Below are 20015 nucleotides of genomic sequence, written 5' to 3' on the forward strand. Positions count from 1 at the left end.
TCGAGGCATAACAAGGGCTTCTCCTTGGTAATAATGAACACACAGACACACACACACAGTCAGCTTTACCGTATCCCTCGTGCGGCTACGCCTCGAGGCATAACAAGGGCTTCTCCTTGGTAATAATGATAAATGCTCACATGCACAGTAAATTGTCAATGAACACATGCAAGCAATTTGCTAGTGAAAATCCAATTTAACGCTCTGATGCCTTTTGTTCATATAATTATGAGGAAGATGAGCAGATTAACATTCACTTTGGCCCTTCCAACAATCTTCATGATTGCCAGGCCCTCGTATTGCAGCTGAAGGAGGTCCTGTGTGGGGAGAAGAGAGGGCAGTAAAACACTTTAACTGGTATAAGACAAAGAATGCATGTATTCTACATAACACAAAATCATATTAGTACTCCCTTTATTGCTCCCCTCACTTGGAAGACCTTCTCTATCTGCCTGCCCAGGAAACGACCAGACACCTCAAACTTGCTCACATCCACTGAAAACACAACATTTCTGAACCTGGGGGAGTGTTAACATAGCGCTCAACGTTACACATAGAGGCATAAAATAAGTCAATAGCCTCACACTGAAATAGATTAGTAGTAGAATCTGGACAAAGTATGTACAAGAGCAATAATATTAAGAGCACATGTCGATGATTATCATGTTGTTTGATCATAGTAGAGGGATTCCCAGAATAGTACATCAATGACAAGAGACATATGAAGCTCTTAACATCAATACCGTGACACACCAATGTATGCAGGAATTGAAAGCATAATTATATTCTATTTAGTATAATTATAGACAGCCCGTATTAAAGATCTAAGCACACAACACAAGTATGTTAGTATCTGCTATGCACTCCAGTACGTAGGTGGAGACTCACATAGTGGGTGGGGCATATCTCCATGGACACTGATTGGTTTGGTCACGTCAGAGTACGCATCGATACCCAGCTATCTGTCCGGGGAGTCCACTGTCGATGCTCGCAGGAAGAACCCTTGTGGGGGGGGGGGGGAACAGTGAGAGTCATATTATGATTCAGTTCCGGGAATAAATGTCATAGAAAGTCACTAATTGACTCACATTTTTTCCAGCCGAGGTAAATATAGGTTACGTCTCTGTGGGGCATGGAAAAATTGATTGACTGAAATTGTGTATCAGGTTTTAAGCAACTAATAAGGATTATCACTTATTGAGCGCACAATCCATTCTACCCCCCGCCCACACACACCTGGTCAGTAGACAGCTGATTGCCTATCCACAACATCGAAGGATTTTATCGCAGCTATGTACTTCATTGTACAGCTGCAAGGGGAGTGACGTGTGATACAGTGTGATTCAATGAAAGTCAGTACAACACAGTTAGTGTATGTTCACCAAAGAGGTACATGAGATTGTTCTGACAAATCATTCTTGTACTCTCTAATACACTAACAGGGTTTCATCTAGGATAACAAGTTGGGGGGGGGGGGGGGAGATTTGGGAGTGCGTAAGCGCGTCACAAAATGTTTGGCTATATGCCCACTTTTGTTTAAATGATTACATCATGCTTAACTTAATGCTAATGTGATGACATGTAGTACTAATGTGATGATGTCATTAGTTATTAGATTCGCTAAATAATAACTTAGGTACTTTACTGGATACCCAATTGAAACAAAACTAAAATTCCTCACAATTCACCACAACCACAGACAAGTACTATCTATGAATTAGATTATTTTTACACCACAACTGTCAAAGATAAAAATCACAAATGTACATGTACCTAAGTCATTTTGAAACATACCTTGTAACTCCCCCCCCCTGTACGAGTTATATGTTTGTGTTAAGCACACTTAACAGTGTACTCTAAAAGCTACATTTTGATAGTAAAAACTTGGGTATGATGTAAACACTACTGACGTTTTGGCAGGATTAGTGGAACATATATTTATGGTCCATTCCCCCCTTAAGCCGTGGATATTTTAAACCACCTCGCTATTCTGGCCAAGCTTCACTGTGCCGGATTAACAAGAGTCTACTGTACATGTATTAACGAGTGCTGCAAGCTGCGCTGTGCTAATGCCTCTCGCCATGTTTCGCTTTCTCTCAAACTATGAGAGTGTTAGAGAGGTGAAGAGGTAATTACATAATGTATTACTGTTGACAGAATTGAATTACAAATAGAATAGGAGAGGAGCTGAATGTAAACAGAAGCCTATCTGATGGCTTGATGAATAATCAATCTTCAAAGATAGAGCATGTTATTTATATGACCTGTAGCCAAACAGTGGGAGCAAACCTTTGTCAAAGGCACAATCTGTACAGAATAGTAATAGAGAATTTGGATCATGAGGCTTATATTCAGTAGTATTTGCACAAAGTAGAAAAGACTGGTGTTACATGCATCTATTGTTACCAGACTTGTGTACTCTATTGTTATCTATTCTATAATCATTGTCATGCTTGTGGCTTCTTACCAGAATCCCAAGAAAAAGTAGATCAGGATCTGGATTATCTCACATGTGGGGATGAGCGTGCATGCGTATTAAATCTACACAAGAATAATGGGTGTCTGCAAAGAGAACAAATGGCTACTATAGTCTATAGCTAATAACACCTCTTTTCTGGCTCTTAGCTAACAAAAAGCTAGCGCTTTAGTGCAAGGCTAACTTATAAGTTGAATAGAAATTTTGTGCGAACAGATGATTCTACGAAAGATTCTGAAGAGACTGCAACAGCCTTCAATGTGGGTCAAACTAGTCATAACTCGAGAAAGAAGCCTTAGTTTGCTAATCCACGAAACAAAATCCAAGAAAACGTGGCTAGAAGCCATAGAAGCTGTTAGTTTTTGTCGCATTGCAACCGTTGAGCAGTTACAGCTGGAATACACACACACACACACACACACACACACACACACAGTCAGCTTTACCGTATCCCTCGTGCGGCTACGCCTCAAGGCATAATTATACAGTATTCACCGAGTGCATACATGTACATGCAAAACTCACATCTGAGTTGCTGTTAGCCAGTTCCAATTCTCAGCCATGACACCCGGGTCCATGATTTGAGACCTCTCGAGCAGCTTCTCCTCCAACTCCCTCAGCAGGTCATCCTCTAGACATTGAATGGTCTCACTCTTCTCCTCAACCTGACAGGGGAACATCAATAAGTTGCTGCCAGGTGGAGAATACTCGACATACAACAGTGACGTGCATGTACACTCAACTACTGAAAATCTGGCAATGAAATTTAATGGTATTCTCCCACTTTGAAATAAAGGTCAGCTTAAAGTTGGACTGTAGTTAGCAAATAGTAGATCGATTTTGATTAAAGTCCAGTGAATATTCTAACCACTGCACATGTGTATCTCTCACCTCTGTGGGTGGTGTAGGAACGAGGGAGGCCCTCTGATACTGTCTAGAGGACTGGACTTCTTCTCACTGCCAATCTAGGAGGTATGAAAACAAACTAATGCATTTGGTAAAATCTACTCTCAAACAACATTGCACATTGACAGGTAAAGGGTTATTAAAGTAAAATATGAAAACATTCCTCCTCTCACCTCCTGCTCATTCAGGAACTTCATGAACCTGGTAGGAGTGAAGTGCACTTTGAAGGACTCGTCACATGATCTTGGAGCAAAAGATACGGACTTGGTTGAGGATTTGAGTGATGATAAAGTGAGAGAGGAGGTTGTGGGGGGAGGGGCCTCAGACCAGGACTGGTGGGACGTAGTGTCACGTGAGAGAAGACTCGGACACATGGTCCTCCGTCTGGACAGCTGCTGTGAGGAGAATGAGAATTGTAAGGCACTGGAATTGAACTGTGCACAAGCACGAAATACATGCACTATTTTATTCGTACCACATAACTAACTAAAAATGCTCACCAATAAAACACCACACACCACTTGGTGTACAACATTTTAACGAATCTAAAAGTATACAAATGAACATCTGCTCCTCTGCTCCTCTAGATAACCTGCCCAACCCTCCACATACACACTGGCTGGATCATGCATAAAGAAAATGGCATCTATTTTCACAGCGTTTGACCATCAAACGTATCAGAGAATAATCTCACACCCATATTGCTGATTTGCTTGAAATACCCACCACTACCTTAGCAATGTACCAGCAAGGGGCTTTTGTTGTGAGCATCAATGGTAGGCCATGGCATTCAGTTGCTATTGATGAGTCACATGAAATGCAGGTACTCTCTGATAAGAAGATCTTAATTGGACTGTTTGTGTCTGAAATGGGAGGCTTACTACAACTTCATATCAGCTAAAGCCTACAAGGTGTTAGGGCCTTCTGAAAATATGATTTCTTCTACCAACTCGATCAAAACTATATAAGAAACAATTTTACTTTTCCCTAGTGAGATCTCAGCTCTCTCAACTCTGGCGACCAATTACTGCTCAAAGACATTTATTCTTAAAGTGATTGAGCTCACCTTTGGTAGCGCTGACTTATCACAGCTGTTGGTCCAATTCTCCAGAACTCTGAGCTTCCCCTCGAGGTGCAACTGCAAGTGACAGAAGATTTAAGTTGAGGTTGAGAAAAGAGTTTCATACAATAAAGTTAGAAGACACTGAATAGCAGATTACCAGATAAAGTACAGCATAATTATGTTCTGGACAGGAAATTGTCCGGGTATAATTGGAACAGATTTTTATAGCGCATGCGAAGTGTCCGGGAATAATTAGCATGCAGCTGCATACGAGTGAGCTAAGTTTAATAGAACAGGGTACGACTGAATAGTTGCACTATTATAGCTATCTAAAACTAGATACTCAAAGCTATCTAACTGCAGCACTCTAAGTATTACTGGCTGGTTATGACTGTAACTCAACTTTTCAAGGTATTGTCCGGACAAATGTAATATTAAAGCACAAGAGTGTCCGTTGTATTAGAACAACGAAAATTGGCAGGCAAGAGTGTCAGGGATAATTAGAAGTTTCTGAGGCGATAAATTAGAAGATATACGGTACCTCAGAAACAGACATGCAAGTTCGTTGTCTAAGGACATAATTATTGCAGTGCTTATAACTATGGCTAATACAAGGGTGCTCAGTTAAAGTCGACCATACATACTTGATCCATATTATACATGTACCCTGGGAGCAGTACAATAAGTCAAGAGCTCATAGTAAAAAAGAGAGAGTATCGAACGCATCGCTATCTTGCATCAGATATATTCCGAAAGTAACGTGACACCCTGTCTGAAACACGTCATCAATTAAATTGATCAGTTACAAAGCAGGAAGTTACGCTACTTTCCAAATACATCTTATGTTACGTTGGATACTCTCTCTCTCTTATTATGGGACTCTTGTTATTAGCGGCCTCTCAAAAAATTGGCTAAGAATAATTACATGTACACAGCTGTAGGTACACACTTGCCCAACCCACTCACCAGAGAGGACACCTTCGAGGTTAGGTAAATTTATGACCTCTAAAAGTAGCGACAGCTGCGTTGACAATTAATTTTTAATGCCGCGTCCTAAATGGAGGTAAATGTAGGCACACCCTAGTAAAGTAGTAAAGATTCTAACTCACTGGAAAATACGTTTTTAAGTGGCTATAGAAATCGAGGCAAGTAGACTGAGTAGAGTTACATGTACCTCCAATTAGATGAGACCCTCTAAATAATGGACACCAGGTCTTCAACATGATTTTCAACCTCCAAAAGAAGCGATCTCTGGCTTCAATAAGTTTTAAAAAGTGTTGCTTTAATTAAAGGTCTTACGGTAATCACATTTCTTACTTGAATACGTCGGGTTCATTACTGACAGGCAGCATTCTCAGCCTCAAACTGTGCAAAGGAACAGAAAACATGATCCACGACGTACCTTACAAGGTAACATAAACCAAGAGATGAACCAGACAATCATCTATGGCTAATAAATTGACTCACCATCTTTCCATTGGGAGAATGCTGTAATACTTTAGCAATGGAGCCAGGTTTTGTCTCTAGCTCTAGCTAGCTCTGTGGGTGAAAACAATATGTCTTTGGTGGGTGTGGTGGTGAATGTAAAAAGTGGGTGTATCTCAATCTTAGATATCTGAGATACACCCACTTTTTTTGCAAGTCATGCAAAAACAACAACACTCAATAATATATTTCAGAGAAATCTAGAGCTAGCTAGCTGCAAGGCACAGATTTATTTACTGGAATGGCCACTAAAGAGCAGAACCAAGGTATAAAGACTGTCATGTTTCCTATAAAGGATAAACCCAATGATTGCTAAAGCATAAAACCCTCATTGGTGATTGCTAACCTTGTGTGCTTGCTATCTATTTTCAGAGCTCACAATTGACGATCTGAAGACAGAAATGAAACTGACTGATGAGCAGCTCAATACAGTAATAAAGGAACCAGATCTACCCGAGTTAGCAGCATGTTTCGACAATGTTCACAAAGGCTATCTTGAAAAATTGGAGCTCTCACCTGGAGAGCAAACTGACGTGAGGACTAGAGCATATGTAGATGGCACTCTGGCAGGAATGTTGCTGTCTACTTAATTGCTATTGTTACACATACAATTCTCTATTAACTATCACCAGGAATGGTACTCACCTATTGTTTTGTTTCCCCAGACTCCACCACCTCGTGTCCTCCCTCCCGAGAGAGGGTCCTGCTGAACCACAAGCTGTCCTCGTACAGGGACTACCTACAAAGTCGCTACAGAATGCAAGTATCCACATCAGCCACACAATGGCCTCCCGTCCCAACAAAGACAATTTTCAAACTAGCCATGATTCAGAAGGAGGAAATACAGAGAGGAAGAATCGACGATGAATTTGTTAGGCTAACAATTACGGGGAAAATTGACGATATTTTACTTCAAAAAACTCCGGTTAACTTAACTAACATTTTCCCTGAGATTGAGGATACACGAAACTTTGTGTTGATTGAAGGAGCTCCCGGCTCTGGCAAGAGCACCCTTGCTCTACACATCTGTCAGGAGTGGGCAAAGGGGAAACTGTTCCAACAGTTCGATATTGCAATCCTGGTGAGACTGAGAGATCCCCTCGTTAGAGAAGCAAAAACAATAGAAGATCTTCTCCCTTGTAGGAATTCAACACTGGCATGCCAAATAGGGGCAACAATTATAATTAATTGATTGATTATTAATTGAGATTGATTGTTATTCATACAGTTTTGACAATTGATTTTAATTCTGCCATAATGCATTCAATGACAATTTAAATGCATAGAGAAAAGTAGTGAAGTATTATATACTAGTATATATAATTATGTTAGACACTATAAAAACAAATGTTGTTAATTAATTACAACTTGTTAATAGCACAGCAATAACAAAGGCTTCTCCTCGGTAACAATAACAGACACACAGACACACGCACACGCACACAGTCAGCTTTACCGTAGCCCTCGTGCGGCTACGCCTCGAGGCATAACAAGGGCTTCTCCTGGTAATAATGATAAATGCTCACATGCACAGTAAATTGTCAATGAACACAAAGCAATTTGCTAGTGAAAATCCAATTTAACGCTCTGATGCCTTTTGTTCATATAATTATGAGGAAGATGAGCAAATTAACGTTCACTTTAGCCCTCCCAAACATCTTCTAAACATCTTCATGATTGCCAGGCCCTCGTATTGCAGCTGAAGGAGGTCCTGTGTGGGGAGAAGAGAGGGCAGTGAAACACTTCAACTGGTATAAGACAAAGAATGCATGTATTCTACATAACACAAAATCATATTAGTACTCCCTTTATTGCTCCCCTCACCTGGAAGATCAGCTCCACCTTCTCTATCTGCCTGCCCAGGAAACGACCAGACACCTCAAACTTGCTCACATCCACTGACGTCATCTTAAACACAACATTTCTGAACCTGGGGGAGTGTTAACATAGCGCTCAACGTTACACATAGAGGCATAAAATAAGTCAATAGCCTCACACTGAAATAGATTAGTAGTAGAATCTGGACAAAGTACGTACAAGAGCAATAATATTAAGAGCAGATGTCGATGATTATCATGTTGTTTGATCATAGTAGAGGGATTCCCAGAATAGTACATCAATGACAAGAGACATACGAAGCTCTTAACATCAATACCGTGACACACCAATGTACGCAGGAATTGAAAGCATAATTATATTCTATTTAGTATATAGACAGCCCGTATTAAAGATCTAAGCACACAACACAAGTATGTTAGTATCTGCTATGCACTCTCCAGTACGTAGGTGGAGACTCACAGAGTGGGTGGGGCATATCTCCATGGACACTGATTGGTTTGATCACGTCAGAGTATGCGTCGATACCCAGCTATCTGTCCGGGGGGTCCACAGTCGATGCTTGCAGGAAGAACCCTCTGTGGGGGGAGTCATAATTATTATTATTTGGGGGGGGGGGGGGGGAGATTTGGGAGTGCGTAAGCGCGTAAAATGTTTGGCTACATGCCCACTTATTTTACATGGCAAAATTAAAAACGGCCATTGTCGAAGTAATGTAGACGCAATCGGCATCATGTATTGTGTACATACTGTATAGCAGGTCATTTTCGTAGGGTATAACATTCGAAACAAAAAACGTAGGCGTGGTGTAGCAGTGATTTCGTGTGTAAAACTTCCTTTTGCTTCACTTGGATGTGGTTTGGCAGATAAAATAACAACATTATCCTCGAGACAAAACCACAAAATTAGTTATTAGATTCGATAAATAATAACTTAGGTACTTTACTGGATACCCAATTGAAACAAAATTAAAATTCCTCACAATTTACCACAACCATAGACAAGTACTACATGTATCAGATTATTTTTTACACGACAACTGTCAAAGATAAAAATCACAAATGTACCTAAGTCATTTTGAAACATACCTTGTAACTCCCCCCCCCTTGTACGAGTTATATGTTTGTGTTAGGCACACTTAACAGTGTGTTTAGCTTGCCCACGGAAACTATACCCAGGACGCTATACGTACGGTACGGTATACTGTACCACTTCATCACCTGTTTCAAGTATTCTTCCTTCTCCCGTTACTTTGTAGCACTCGAATATATCCACCCCGTCCACTGCAGGCACACCGCTCTGCTTCAACTCCTTACAGAGATCCAGTGCCTTCTTGAGCTCTTCCTTCATCACAAGTCTCTCTTGCACAGCAGACTGGGTAATAGATTGCATGGTGGTCATGTACACACACACAGGTATACAGATACAACCATCACAGCATCGTGGTAGTGGTACAGTAGTTATAATAAAGGTACAGTAGACTCTCGCTATTCCGACTCTCTGAAGTACGGCCTGAAATGTGGCCAACTCGCTATTCTGTATACTTGATGCCCCAAACTAGTAATTTTATACGTATACATTTTGGGTGTGGTTTAGCAGAAAAACTGTGTGTGGGGGGAGTGGTTGGGGTGTACAATGAGAGGCATTGTGTGTGTATGTGAGGTGTGTGTGGGGGGAGAGGGGTTGTGTGCATTGTGTGTGTATGTGAGGTGAGGGGGGGGAGAGGGGTTGTGTGGATTGTGTGTGTATGTGAGGTGTGTGTGGGGGGGAGAGGGGTTGTGTGCATTGTGTGTGTATGTGAGGTGTGTGGGGGGAGTGGTTGTGTGCATTGTGTGTGTATGTGAGGTGTGTGGGGGGAGTGGTTGGGGTGTACAATGAGAGGTAGGAAGCCATGAACACTACAATGAAAGTTATAAAAAAGGTAAACCGTTTTGTGAGCAAACACAGCTGTGGGATTACATTGTAATAGAGAGGAAATGATTCATTATCTTTATTTCTTATCCTCCAGACAAAACCGCAAAATTAGTCATTAATATTCGAAGTAGGTTGATTTTAAGCCGCGGCTATTTTCTGAAATGCAAACTACCGCGCTCTTCTGGCCAAGTTGCACTGTCCCAAGGGTGGCCGGATTAACGAGAGTCTACTGTACATGTATTAATTATACAGTATTCACCGAGTGTATACATGTACATGCTAAACTCACATCTGCCTTGCTGTTGGCCAGTTCCAATTCTCTCACCAGCTCAGCCATGACACCTGGGTCCATGATTTGAGACCTCTCGAGCAGCTTCTCCTCCAACTCCCTCAGCAGGTCATCCTCTAGACATTGAATGGTCTCACTCTTCTCCTCAACCTGACAAGGGAACATCAATAAGTTGCTGCCAGGTGGAGAATACTCGACATACAATAGTGACGTGCATGTACACTCAACTACTGAATCTGGCAATGAAATTTAACGGTATTCTCCCACTTTGAAATAAAGGCCAGCTTAAAGTTGGACTGTAGTTAGCAAATAGTAGATCGATTTTGATTAAAGGCCAGTGAATATTCTAACCACTGCACATGTGTATCTCTCACCTCTGTGGGTGGTATAGGAACGAGGGAGGCCCTCTGATACTGTCTAGAGGACTGGACTTCTTCTCACTGCCAAGGTATAAAAACAAAATATGCATTTGGTAAAATCTACTCTCAAACAACATTGCACATTGACAGGTAAAGGGTTATTAAAGTAAAATATGAAGTTTGACCAAGCATTCCTCCTCTCACCTCCTGCTCATTCAGGAACTTCATGAACCTTTGAAGGACTCGTCACATGATCTTGAAAGATACGGACTTGGTTGAGGATTTGAGTGGGGCTAAAGTGAGAGAGGAGGTTGTGGGAGAGGGGCCTCAGACCAGGGCTGGTGGGACGCAGTGTCACGTGAGAGAAGACTCGGACACATGATCCTCCGTCTGCGGACAGTTGCTGTGAGGAGAATGAGAATTTTAAGGCACTGGAATTGAACTGTGCACAAGCACGAAATACATGCACTATTTTATTCGTACCACATAACTAACTAAAAATGCTCACCAATAAAACACCACACACCACTTGGTGTACAACATTTTAACGAATCTACAAATGAACTGCTGCTCCTCTAGACAACCTGCCCAACCCTCCACATACACACTGGCTGGATCATGCATAAAGAAAATGGCATCTATTTTCACAGCGTTTGACCATCAAACGTATCAGAGAATAATCTCACGCCCATATTGCTGATTTGCTTGAAATGCCCACCACCATCTTAGCAATGTACCAGCAAGGGGCTTTTGTTGTGAGCATCAATGGTAGGCCATGGCATTCAGTTGCTATTGATGAGTCACATGAAATGCAGGTACTCTCTGATAAGAAGATCTTAATTGGACTGTTTGTGTCTGAAATGGGAGGCTTACTACAACTTCATATCAGCTAAAGCCTACAAGGTGTTAGGGCCTTCTGAAAATATGATTTCTTCTACCAACTCGATCAAAACTATATAAGAAACAATTTTATTTTTCCCTAGTGAGATCTCAGCTCTCTCAACTCTGGCGACCAATTACTGCTCAAATACATTTATTCTTAAAGTGATTGAGCTCACCTTTGGTAGCGCTGACTTATCACAGCTGTTGGTCCAATTCTCCAGAACTCTGAGCTTCCCCTCGAGGTGCAACTGCAAGTGACAGAAGATTTAAGTTGAGGTTGAGAAAAGAGTTTCATGCAATAAAGTTAGAAGACACTGAATAAGCAGATTACCAGATAAAGTACAGCATAATTATGTTCTGGACAGGAAATTGTCCGGGTATAATTGGAACAGATTTTTATAGCGCATGCGAAGTGTCCGGGAATAATTAGCATGCAGCTGCATACGAGTGAGCTAAGTTTAATAGAACAGGGTACGACTGAATAGTTGCACTATTATAGCTATCTAAAACTAGATACTCAAAGCTATCTAACTGCAGCACTCTAAGTATTACTGGCTGGTTATGACTGTAACTCAACTTTTCAAGGTATTGTCCGGACAAATGTAATATTAAAGCACAAGAGTGTCCGTTGTATTAGAACAACGAAAATTGGCAGGCAAGAGTGTCAGGGATAATTAGAAGTTTCTGAGGCGATAAATTAGAAGATATACGGTACCTCAGAAACAGACATGCAAGTTCGTTGTCTAAGGACATAATTATTGCAGTGCTTATAACTATGGCTAATACAAGGGTGCTCAGTTAAAGTCGACCATACATACTTGATCCATATTATACATGTACCCTGGGAGCAGTACAATAAGTCAAGAGCTCATAGTAAAAAAGAGAGAGTATCGAACGCATCGCTATCTTGCATCAGATATATTCCGAAAGTAACGTGACACCCTGTCTGAAACACGTCATCAATTAAATTGATCAGTTACAAAGCAGGAAGTTACGCTACTTTCCAAATACATCTTATGTTACGTTGGATACTCTCTCTCTCTTATTATGGGACTCTTGTTATTAGCGGCCTCTCAAAAAATTGGCTAAGAATAATTACATGTACACAGCTGTAGGTACACACTTGCCCAACCCACTCACCAGAGAGGACACCTTCGAGGTTAGGTAAATTTATGACCTCTAAAAGTAGCGACAGCTGCGTTGACAATTAATTTTTAATGCCGCGTCCTAAATGGAGGTAAATGTAGGCACACCCTAGTAAAGTAGTAAAGATTCTAACTCACTGGAAAATACGTTTTTAAGTGGCTATAGAAATCGAGGCAAGTAGACTGAGTAGAGTTACATGTACCTCCAATTAGATGAGACCCTCTAAATAATGGACACCAGGTCTTCAACATGATTTTCAACCTCCAAAAGAAGCGATCTCTGGCTTCAATAAGTTTTAAAAAGTGTTGCTTTAATTAAAGGTCTTACGGTAATCACATTTCTTACTTGAATACGTCGGGTTCATTACTGACAGGCAGCATTCTCAGCCTCAAACTGTGCAAAGGAACAGAAAACATGATCCACGACGTACCTTACAAGGTAACATAAACCAAGAGATGAACCAGACAATCATCTATGGCTAATAAATTGACTCACCATCTTTCCATTCTGAGAATGCTGTAATACTTTAGCAATGGAGCCAGGTTTTGTCTCTAGCTCTAGCTAGCTCTAGCTCCGTGGGTGAAAACAATATGTCTTTGGTGGGTGTGGTGGTGAATGTAAAAAGTGGGTGTATCTCAATCTTAGATATCTGAGATACACCCACTTTTTTTGCAAGTCATGCAAAAACAACAACACTCAATAATATATTTCAGAGAAATCTAGAGCTAGCTAGCTGCAAGGCACAGATTTATTTACTGGAATGGCCACTAAAGAGCAGAACCAAGGTATAAAGACTGTCATGTTTCCTATAAAGGATAAACCCAATGATTGCTAAAGCATAAAACCCTCATTGGTGATTGCTAACCTTGTGTGCTTGCTATCTATTTTCAGAGCTCACAATTGACGATCTGAAGACAGAAATGAAACTGACTGATGAGCAGCTCAATACAGTAATAAAGGAACCAGATCTACCCGAGTTAGCAGCATGTTTCGACAATGTTCACAAAGGCTATCTTGAAAAATTGGAGCTCTCACCTGGAGAGCAAACTGACGTGAGGACTAGAGCATATGTAGATGGCACTCTGGCAGGAATGTTGCTGTCTACTTAATTGCTATTGTTACACATACAATTCTCTATTAACTATCACCAGGAATGGTACTCACCTATTGTTTTGTTTCCCCAGACTCCACCACCTCGTGTCCTCCCTCCCGAGAGAGGGTCCTGCTGAACCACAAGCTGTCCTCGTACAGGGACTACCTACAAAGTCGCTACAGAATGCAAGTATCCACATCAGCCACACAATGGCCTCCCGTCCCAACAAAGACAATTTTCAAACTAGCCATGATTCAGAAGGAGGAAATACAGAGAGGAAGAATCGACGATGAATTTGTTAGGCTAACAATTACGGGGAAAATTGACGATATTTTACTTCAAAAAACTCCGGTTAACTTAACTAACATTTTCCCTGAGATTGAGGATACACGAAACTTTGTGTTGATTGAAGGAGCTCCCGGCTCTGGCAAGAGCACCCTTGCTCTACACATCTGTCAGGAGTGGGCAAAGGGGAAACTGTTCCAACAGTTCGATATTGCAATCCTGGTGAGACTGAGAGATCCCCTCGTTAGAGAAGCAAAAACAATAGAAGATCTTCTCCCTTGTAGGAATTCAACACTGGCATGCCAAATAGGGGCAACAATTATAATTAATTGATTGATTATTAATTGAGATTGATTGTTATTCATACAGTTTTGACAATTGATTTTAATTCTGCCATAATGCATTCAATGACAATTTAAATGCATAGAGAAAAGTAGTGAAGTATTATATACTAGTATATATAATTATGTTAGACACTATAAAAACAAATGTTGTTAATTAATTACAACTTGTTAATAGCACAGCAATAACAAAGGCTTCTCCTCGGTAACAATAACAGACACACAGACACACGCACACGCACACAGTCAGCTTTACCGTAGCCCTCGTGCGGCTACGCCTCGAGGCATAACAAGGGCTTCTCCTGGTAATAATGATAAATGCTCACATGCACAGTAAATTGTCAATGAACACAAAGCAATTTGCTAGTGAAAATCCAATTTAACGCTCTGATGCCTTTTGTTCATATAATTATGAGGAAGATGAGCAAATTAACGTTCACTTTAGCCCTCCCAAACATCTTCTAAACATCTTCATGATTGCCAGGCCCTCGTATTGCAGCTGAAGGAGGTCCTGTGTGGGGAGAAGAGAGGGCAGTGAAACACTTCAACTGGTATAAGACAAAGAATGCATGTATTCTACATAACACAAAATCATATTAGTACTCCCTTTATTGCTCCCCTCACCTGGAAGATCAGCTCCACCTTCTCTATCTGCCTGCCCAGGAAACGACCAGACACCTCAAACTTGCTCACATCCACTGACGTCATCTTAAACACAACATTTCTGAACCTGGGGGAGTGTTAACATAGCGCTCAACGTTACACATAGAGGCATAAAATAAGTCAATAGCCTCATACTGAAATAGATTAGTAGTAGAATCTGGACAAAGTACGTACAAGAGCAATAATATTAAGAGCAGATGTCGATGATTATCATGTTGTTTGATCATAGTAGAGGGATTCCCAGAATAGTACATCAATGACAAGAGACATACGAAGCTCTTAACATCAATACCGTGACACACCAATGTACGCAGGAATTGAAAGCATAATTATATTCTATTTAGTATATAGACAGCCCGTATTAAAGATCTAAGCACACAACACAAGTATGTTAGTATCTGCTATGCACTCTCCAGTACGTAGGTGGAGACTTACAGAATGGGTGGGGCATATCTCCATGGACACTGTTGTAGATGATTTGTTTGATCACGTCAGAGTACGCGTCAATACCCAGCTATCTCTCCGGGGAGTCCACTGTCGATGCCCACAGGAAGAACCCTCTGGGGAGGGAACAGTGAGAGTCATATTATGATTCAGTTCCGGGAATAAATGTCATAGAAAGTCACTAATTGACTCACATTTTTTCCAGCCGAGGCAAATGGAGCACAGCTATAGGTTACGTCTCTGTGGGGCATGGAAAAATTGATTGACTGAAATTGTGTATCAGGTTTTAAGCAACTAATAAGGATTATCACTTATTGAGCGCACAATTCCCCGCCCACACACACCTGGTCAGTAGACAGCTGATTGCCTATCCACAACATTGAAGGATTTTATCGCAGCTATGTACTTCATTGTACAGCTGCAAGGGGAGTGACGTGTGATACAGTGTGATTCAATGAAAGTCAGTACAACACAGTTAGTGTATGTTTACCAAAGAGGTACATGAGATTGTTCTGACAAATCATTCTTGTACTCTCTAATACACTAACAGGGTTTCATCTAGGATAACAAGTTGGGGGGGGGATTTGGGAGTGCGTAAGCGCAAGTGTTTGGCTATGCCCACTTAAAAAAAGTTGATTTAATACTAATGTGATGATGTCATTATTCTACAAGATTTGGGGGGGGGAAGAACCACCCCCCCTACTAGATGAAACCCTGACTAACTGATACAGTACCAAAGATGCAACCTTTTACATGGCAAAATTAAAAACGGCCATTGTCAAAGTAATGTAGACGCAATCGGCATCATGTATAAATTGTGTATTTGGCCTGGCCTAAGCCATATTCAGTACATACTATATAGCAGGTCATTTTCGTAGGTTATAACATTCGAAACAAACAACGTCTACACACAGTAAGTGCAGTAGTAGTAGATCTAAGAGGTAGTCTAATGCTCAAGAATGATGGAACATCTTATATACATATAGTAGTCATCTGCAGAATTGTGTAGAGGAGATGTTTCACCATCTTTGAGCATTAGTTTACCTCTTAGATCTACTACTACTGCACTGCACTATACTGCACTTACTGTGTATATAGCTAGTAGGTATCTTCAAGACCAGCTAGCTCACTGACAGTTGACAAACTAATGCTCAAAGATGGTGGAACATCTCTACACAATTCTACTACTACTGCATGCACTTACTGTGTATATAGTAGGTATCTTCAAGACCAGCTAGCTCACTGATAGTTGACAAACACTCTCTGGGACAAAAACCATTGTGTAGCTTTTACTTCAATATTTTACAAACTTCCTTTATTTAGAATAATAGCGCATGCATTGCAGAATGCAGAGGCTGCAAAATATGGTGGGCCGTTTGTTTCAAAATTCAAATGTTACATTTTCATTCAAATCACAATACATTCATTCAAGATGTGCAATTTTCATTCAAGAGCATTCAAGATTATTCATTCAAGATTCAAGATTTTGATGGATGCATAAACATGCATAATTTCAGATGACTTTAGCCACACTTTGTGGTTTTATTGCATGGTGTAGTTGTTTTAATTAACAGGAAATGGGGTTCACAATAATCAACTCCCTCCCTCAGTAGTGGTAAGGTGATTCCCAAACCAGAAACATGACATTGATTGACGAAAATTAACAAGAGGTCAGGGGTTCGTTGCCGACCTTCGAGTTTTGAGCATTAAGCAAAGGACATCTTATAAATGTTGTGTTTTAATGACTGTATATGCATGCATGGCATGCATATCTTGAATAATTATTGTCGACTTGAATGCATTAAAATCTTGAATGACAATTGCATGGTCTTGAATGGTCAGTGGATCTTTGGATCAATTTAAATTTATTTTGGGCAGAATTTCAAATCGATAGAAATTTATGTATTTTTTGATTTTGAATATTTTGAAACTGCAAGAGTACATGCAAATGAGTGCATTCTATTTTCAATTCTTGAGGAAGAACTGGTCCTGAGTTTCGTGCAGAAAAAAGCAGTTTCATATTTTGCACCCACAGGGGTTAGCTTATAATGACCTTTGTACTCTAAGAAGCTGTGCACTTTATAGTCTGTTATAAAATCAGTATTATGTGCACCTAGCTTGTATGCGTACAGGTTATGTTAACAGTTGTATCCCACCCTGATTGACAATGACAATTACACCCCCTGTCTGTATAGGTGTTCCAAGTACCATGGCCAATAGATGAGTGTTCCCAGCATACAGACGGTACTATACATATAATCATACAGTTGTTCGATTGCACACACACACACACAATAATATCATAATTTAATTGATCCTTCAACATTGAAATGTTTAATAATATTAATTATGTACAGTTAAGGAAGTACATTATTATATTATACATAGCAGAGTCGTGCAGTTGGCTAGCCTCGAGGAAGTGATTGGGATATCAAGGCTAGCAGTTGGCAAGGTTATATTCTGGCTATATTTAGCATTGCATTGGAGCATGGCTTCTCAAGAGTACAAATGTCATTTTAAGCAAACCCTGTGGATGCTATAAGCGCTAGTGATGGTCAAAAATTGAAAATGCTTTTTCTGTACGAAACTCAGGACCAATTCTTCCTCAAGAAATTAAAAGTAGAATGCACTCATTTGCATGTACTCTTGCAGTTTCAAAATATTCAAAATCAAAAAATATATAAATTTCTATCGATTTGAAATTCTGCCCAAAACAAATTTAAATTGATCCAAAGATCCACTGACCTTGAATGAATACTGTATATGCATCTTGAATGAATGTATTGTAATCTGAATGAAAATATAACATTAATTTTGAATTTTGAAACAAACTGCCCACCATACACCATAGCAAAAACACATTGATTTTACAATGTAAAAGGGTGGGCCAGCTCAGCACAATTCAAATAGCAATCAAATTCCAGGCTCTTATATCATTCAATGACAATTTAGATGAAAAGTAGCGAAGTACATAGTATGTTAGAACATTAGGTCGTTAATTAATCAATTGCAACGTGTCAATAGTACCATAGAGATAGTAAAGGGAAGGGATTGGAAACACAGGGATTTCACGTGGCCCATGCGTGTCGCACCGGAAATTGACAGGAAGTTAATTTAATGGGAGGAGATTGGGGGAAAAGCTGCTTATTATAGATGCTGATCAACTACTTAGCTACTGTACATGTAGTTGCTCTGGTTGCTGCTGTACATCTGAATGACTGACATTTTTCTCTTTGCAAATACTTGAGTAGAGATTACACATTCTCAACAAACCTTGAAAATAACAAGGCATGCATTTACAAAGAAATTAAATCTAGGAACTCGATAATTATTTATACTTTATGGTACTAGTACTAGGCACTGTTCATTATAATAGACTGCCTCATAACATTATGACTTTCACACAATCACACAATTTTGATGTTTACATAAAAATGTTTACAAACACAAAACATAATTTTTATGAGCCTGACGCCCTTTTAGGCAATGGTGTATTCTCGTCATCGGTCACTGTTTAGCTCTTGCAAAAGAATTTACTAATCATAATACATAACAGTGGGGTTATCATGTGTCCCTCCCCTCTGCCGTTGGCATAAAAGGGTCTTGGCAGATTTTCTGATTTTCTGAGTACCCCTGGGAAAAAATGTATGGGTAAGTTTGAATTAGTATATTTCCAAAACGATAAACGTTAGCAAGGAAAATCTTTTCTTACTGCACATCGGGATCATTAAGCAACATGTAGAACTAAACAATAGTGATGTACAATTTATTGTTAACCAGTAGCTCCCCCGCAAAACAAGTTACTTTTGAATCCTTGTTTTCACACTTAAAAGTAAATATTCAACATTAAACAGCATAATGCTCAACTTGGCTATGCCTACTGCATATTTCAATGCTCCCTCTACACTCTGATCACTCTCAAGCAACCATGACTACTTCCTAGCTCAAGATATCCCCCCACAAAGTTTCTTACTTACCAATCTTAGCTAAATACATGTAAAACAGTGTAACATGGAGCTCTGATGATCAAATAAATGAGGTAAATGATGTAAACCATACATTTACTATGGATAATGTACATACAGGATAGCTCTGCCAGTGCTTACTGCAGTTTTCTTCACTTTCTTCTCTTTTGTCTTTGCATCTGGCTCGCAATCAATCGCAATCAATACTTGCGGAATGCAACACGCATGGTGTCAGAATTCTCTAGGGCAATACATTGGTCACCTGAGATGTTTCCAATCCCTCCCCTCTACCATAGATCAGAGATACAAAAGAAAGGGGATTGGAAACGAAATTTTTACGAAATTTTTGCGTGAAGCATTCCGCGTTATAGGGCGTGGCTAAAACTACAAAGGATTATATTTATAGTCAGCATGCTCATTACCAGTCTTGACTGCTCTACAATGTGCTGTACATAGAAACAGTGAAATTGATCATTTTTAATGTTGATTTTTCTAAAAAGTAAAGAGAATTTAGCTCTAAAAAGTCGACTAAGCCATGCAGCCACTATTACTAGACAAATAAATGCTATGCAAGAAGAAATAGCCTTTACTATGAAGTCGTAGGAGGGACAGGCCCGTGGTGTGTCTAAAAGTACCGTATAGCGCGAAATTTTCGAGGCACTTATATTTCGTGGATTGGCCTCTAAAAGCCATTTCTTTGCACAATGTTCGCGGAATGACTGCTTACCGGAAGCCACGCCTTTAAATATTTGCATGATAGCAGGTAATTCTTATTAACAAACACTTTTCGTGGACTTAATTTTCGTGTAGAATTCCAACCCACGAAATCCGCGAAAATTAAGCCCCTCGAAAATTTCGCGCTATACGG

At 40.1% G+C, this 20015-nt stretch overlaps 2 long non-coding RNA genes across 2 annotated transcripts in view; both read right to left on the reverse strand.

Moving 5' to 3' along the window:
* Positions 1–8248: 8248 nt before the first annotated feature.
* Positions 8249–20015, reverse strand: part of LOC135339246 (uncharacterized) — a 73319-nt gene continuing 61552 nt past the window's right edge. The window contains exons 2-3 of the long non-coding RNA XR_010395957.1: positions 8987–9140; positions 8249–8344 (exon numbers count right to left, since the gene is read on the reverse strand). This is a non-coding gene — a long non-coding RNA (uncharacterized LOC135339246). The remainder of the gene's footprint in view (positions 8345–8986; positions 9141–20015) is intronic.
* Positions 18556–20011, reverse strand: LOC135339196 (uncharacterized). The gene is made up of 2 exons (XR_010395873.1): positions 19289–20011; positions 18556–18815 (listed from the first exon to the last, which is right to left on the reverse strand). It is a non-coding gene; the product is annotated as an uncharacterized LOC135339196 (long non-coding RNA).

Source organism: Halichondria panicea, chromosome 7 (assembly GCF_963675165.1).
Source record: "Halichondria panicea chromosome 7, odHalPani1.1, whole genome shotgun sequence".
Lineage (NCBI taxonomy): Eukaryota > Metazoa > Porifera > Demospongiae > Suberitida > Halichondriidae > Halichondria > Halichondria panicea.